This window comes from Prunus mume, linkage group LG4 (genome assembly GCF_029339155.1).
Source record: "Prunus mume cultivar Tortuosa linkage group LG4, ASM2933915v1, whole genome shotgun sequence".
NCBI classification, from domain to species: domain Eukaryota; kingdom Viridiplantae; phylum Streptophyta; class Magnoliopsida; order Rosales; family Rosaceae; genus Prunus; species Prunus mume.
This window is the reverse complement of record NC_142701.1, coordinates 2391162-2396238: the sequence shown is the minus strand read 5'-3', so window position 1 is coordinate 2396238 and position 5077 is coordinate 2391162. Positions and strand designations below refer to the sequence as shown.

General features: G+C 37.3%; 1 pseudogene across 3 annotated transcripts; it reads left to right on the top strand.

Annotated features, from left to right (window-relative positions):
- Positions 1–213: 213 nt before the first annotated feature.
- LOC103344081 (pentatricopeptide repeat-containing protein At4g21300 pseudogene) lies at positions 214–4760 on the top strand (annotated as a pseudogene). Of its 3 annotated transcripts, none has more exons than XR_016126394.1 (3): positions 214–465; positions 911–1001; positions 1850–4760. The product of XR_016126394.1 is annotated as a pentatricopeptide repeat-containing protein At4g21300 pseudogene, transcript variant X3 (transcript). The 3 variants fall into 3 exon arrangements; XR_016126392.1 differs by having other exon boundaries at positions 1839–4760; XR_016126393.1 differs by having other exon boundaries at positions 1799–4760.
- Positions 4761–5077: the final 317 nt, after the last annotated feature.

Genomic DNA, 5077 nt, shown 5'->3' with positions numbered 1-5077 from the left:
TTATCTTATGCTTCCGTCATGTTCTCGATATGAATATGTTCTTATGCTAAATTATTCTAGTATGACATGTCATTATCTTGTGCTTTCAGTCTATTTGCTTTGTCCCTATCTATGAAAAATATTTTAAAAAAACCAAGGTATTTATAAAAAAAAACGTATATTTGTGAATAAAATAAGTATTGTAGGTGAATTTACTAACCATGCTATAGAAATTCTTTTTTGACTAATTCAGGGGAGCATGAGAGAAGCACTCAGTGTATCGGTTTCTTCTTCTAATTTTAAGCAAACGCCGCGTTTTGAAAGCTTGAAAGCTTCGACTCTTTCACTTCATCGTTTTCCCATCCCGCCATTTTTCCGCAAAGACGGATTTCTCTCCTCCTTTACACCAAAATCAATCCAACCTCAAACTCCCCTTGTATCTCTATCTCCTTTAACAAAAGTTCAAACTTCACTCCTCAGCATCAGGTATGGATTTGTTAACTTTTTTTGTTTATTTTATTGAATGAGTGCTGTATGCTTATTGGGCATTACAAAAGTCTGGGTTTTTCTTTTGTTGAATGAGTTTATACAATTTGCAGAAATTTTACTGAAAAATCAGACAAAAAAAAGTAGAAATTGGTTATTTTATAATTTTGTTCAATTGATTGATGGGTTTTAGGGATAAATTTTTGTTTTTGAACAAGGTTTTAGGGATTATTTTGTTGAAGGGGTTTTAGATGAATTTACTTAAGAACAACCTTGAAGCCAATTCATTGAGTTGGCCATTTTCGTTTCTGTCTTTTGAACTTCTTTAATCAAATTTCTTGCTCTATTTTCTTCTAACCCTCCCCAGTATCACACGTGAAAGTTGAAATATTTTCTCCAGCCCCAATCAATTTTCAAGTTTTGTTTTTAACCCTGTTTCTTACAGGCTTGAGGGTTCATTTCCAAATATTCTCTGGAGTTGTTGGAACAATCTTCTTCCTCTAAGAATCACAGCTCACTCACCCCAGCTGACCCAGGTATTTCTTCTTCCCTTCTTTTAGTTTCTGATTTATTTCAAATTTAGGATTTGATTAGAGTTTATATAAGCGTTTAATTTAAGAGTTGGAACATAGGTTTAAATTTGGGGGATTTAATTTATGTTTTAAATAAGGAATTAATAAATAACATTTCTTACTTTTTATGTACTTGCTTCTGTATTTGTACATGGACATATGGAGTCAACTAAGGCAGGATTTCCAAAAACATACCTGCACACTTTTTTCTAGCCTGTTTGGGGTTGGCAATATTGTTTTTCTGTGAGTAAACTTTATATGGACAGTTTGATGCTCTGAGAAGCACTATCTTGGAATCTGTTATGCACGCATACCCCCTTCTTAGAGTTGAACCAAATTCTTCTGCAAGGTTGGTTGAGATAGTTGCTTGAACAGCAAAAGTAATGTGCAAATTTCTCGTAACTTGAATATCTGGTGGATATTAAAACTTCCAAACTAATTCAAAACATTGTCTTCAGAAATCATGGTGTTTTTCTAAGCTAAAAATAAGAATTTCTATTTTACATGGACGATATGAAAAACTATTTTTGGTTTTTTCTGGAAGTGTTTTTGGAAATCTGCGTTTTGAAATAATGAGAACCTCTTTATACATTATTTGTAAGGTTAAAATAAACATCTTCTTAGGTTTGTGAACCACTTTTTATGGTTTTTGGAGGGGCTTCTCGAAAAGTGTTATTACTTGAATAGGTAACAGATAGTGATAAGAGAATATTATCTCAGGATTATGCAAATTTTTACATGTTTCTACTAACACTTTATAGGCACTAGCAACAATCCTAAGTTGACTTATTGGTGCTGTAGCGTCTGCACAGGCAGCTGGGAGGACACATCAAAGTAATCTGATAAAGGAGGACTCTCTATTCTCTATCTTTCTTCAGAATTTGTTGACAACCACTTAGTTTTCAAGTAACCCTATATACCAATAGACAGAAAACCAAAAAGAGAAAAAGATATGTCCAGGCCTTTCTAAACAAAGACAATTCTTACAAAACAAAAGAGATGTACAAGAAAGTCATATGTCCAATCTATAAACATTTCATACCCATTACATCACAAAGATCCAAGTCCGTACATACAGACTGCAAATACTTCCTTAATCTGGAAGGGGCAGTGGCAAGCCAAATTGCTTCAATCTTGCAAGCTTGTAGTGATCATTCTCTTATCCAACAAGGTAGACAAGTTCATGCACATGCTATTTGCAGTGGACTTGTAAAAAACAGCCTTGTCGGTACAAAGATTTTGGGTATGTATTTTCTCTGTGGGAGCATTGTGGATGCTAAGAACATCTTTTATCAGCTTGATTTGCAATATACTTTGCCTTGGAACTGGATGATTAGAGGGTTTACTATGATGGGTTACTTTGAGTTTGCCTTGCTGTTTTACTTTAAGATGTTGGGTTCTGGAATTTCACCTGACAAGTATACTTTTCCAAGTGTAATTAAAGCTTGTGGTGGTGTGAATAATATAAGATTGGGTAAAGCAATCTATGATACCATCCAGTTTATGGGTTTTGGAGTGGATATATTTGTGGGTAGTTCTTTGATTCAATTGTATGTGGACAATGGTTGTATCCATGATGCGTGGTGCTTGTTTGTTGAAATGCCTCACAAAGATTGTGTTTTATGGAATGTCATGCTTCATGGTTATGTTAAAAATGGAGAATCGAAGAATGCTGTTGGAATGTTCATGGAAATGAGAAATAGTGAAATTAAGCCCAATGCAGTGACGTTCGCTTGCATTTTGTCTGTTTGTGCCTCAGAAGCTATGATTGGTTTTGGTACTCAGCTTCATGGGCTAATTGTTGCTTGTGGGTTGGAGTTGGATTCTCCAGTGGCTAATACATTGTTAGCAATGTATTCAAAATGCCAGAGCTTGTCTGAGGCCCGCAAATTGTTTGATATGATGCCACGAACTGATTTAGTGACATGGAACGGAATGATATCTGGGTATATACAAAATGGGTTTATGGTTGAGGCTTCACGCTTGTTTCAAGCGATGATTTCTTCTAGTGTCAAACCGGACTCAATCACATTTGCAAGTTTTCTACCATCGGTTGCTGAACTGGCTAGCCTCAAGCAAGGTAAGGAAATTCACGGTTACATTGTAAGACACTGTGTGCCTTTGGATGTGTTCTTGAAAAGTGCACTGATTGATGTATACTTCAAGTGCAGGAATGTGGATATGGCACGCAAAATTTTCAACCAAAGCACCAGAACTGATGTTGTCATGTGCACTGCTATGATTTCAGGGCTCGTTCTCAATGGGATGAATAATGATGCATTGGAAATTTTTAGATGGTTACTTAAAGAGAAAATGCGACCGAATTCTCTAACCTTGGCAAGTGTTTTACCAGCTTGTGCTGGTTTGGTTGCTCTGAAATTGGGAAAGGAATTGCATGGAAACATCCTCAAGCATGGGCTTGACGGAAGGCTCCATCTGGGAAGTGCGCTTACAGACATGTATGCAAAATCTGGAAGATTGGATCTTGCTCATCAAGTTTTTGAAAGAATGTTTGAAAGGGACACCATTTGTTGGAACTCAATGATAACAAGCTATTCCCAGAATGGCAAGCCAGAAGAGGCCATTGATATATTTCGTCAAATGGGGATGGCAGGTGCCAAGTATGACTGTGTAAGCATTTCAGCTGCTCTTTCTGCTTGTGCAAACTTACCGGCACTTCATTATGGGAAAGAGATTCATGGTTTCATGATTAGAAGTGCATTTAGGTCTGATCTGTTTGCTGAGAGTGCACTGATAGACATGTATGCCAAATGTGGAAACTTAGTTCTTGCTCGCCGTGTGTTTGACATGATGGAAGAGAAGAATGAAGTTTCCTGGAACAGCATTATTTCTGCTTATGGGAGTCACGGTTGCCTTCAGGACTCTGTTGTCCTGTTTCGTGAAATGTTGGGTAATGGGATCCTGCCTGATCATGTCACCTTTCTTGGTATATTATCTGCTTGTGGCCATGCAGGCCAAGTTGATGATGGAATTTTCTACTTCCGTTGCATGATTGAGGAATATGGGATCCCAGCTAGGTTGGAGCATTATGCTTGCATGGTAGATCTATTTGGGCGTGCTGGACGTTTAAGTGAAGCATTTGAAACAATAAAGAGCATGCCATTCTCCCCAGATTCTGTTGTCTGGGGAACATTGCTTGGAGCTTGTCGGGTCCATGGCAATGTTGAGCTTGCTGAAGAGGCATCAAGACATCTCTTTGACGTAGAACCACAAAATTCTGGGTATTATATACTACTCTCAAATATACATGCTGATGCTGGAAAATGGGGGAGTGTGCTTAAGGTTAGAAGTTTGATGAAGGAAAGAGGAGTTCAGAAGGTTCCTGGGTACAGTTGGATTGAGGTTAACAACAACACTCATATGTTTGTTGCCGCAGATGGAAGTCACCCACAGTCTGCTCAGATATATTCAATGCTCAAGAGTCTTCTTCTTGAACTGAGAAAAGAGGGTTATAATCCTCAACCCTATCTTCCTACACATCCACAAACGTCGGGGATGTAACTACTGGAAAGTTTCATTGTCTCCTCTAATCCTAGCAACTTCAGGATTAGGAATATGGTGCTGGCTCTGTGAATTATGGTAAGTCAGGGAATGAAAGGTTGTTGAACTATTCTATTTTACCAATTGCTAGATACATTTTTTATGTGCGTACTCGGATCTACAGTTGTCACCTGTAATGAATGAAGCTGAAAGTTTTTGTCATCTGCTTTCTTGCATTGGTTGGAAGCACAACAGTGAAAGTTAGATGAATCAAAAGTTCTTCCTATACAAAACTCCAAAGCTAGATGTGCTTTGGTGAGAATAAACAAATATCAGTTCTTATCAACAAAGAAGTAAACTAAGATCGCTGGCCTCTTAACCTGTCTGTTGCCCCTCTCATTTTATATTTTATAAAGGATAATCTTTCCTTGATATTGCACATTTGATTTCTTGCTTCAGTGCATTATATAGGACAGAGATACTAGTGCATCAAAAAAAATTTATTTTTATTTTCTGGCCAGGGAACATGAAATGAATTG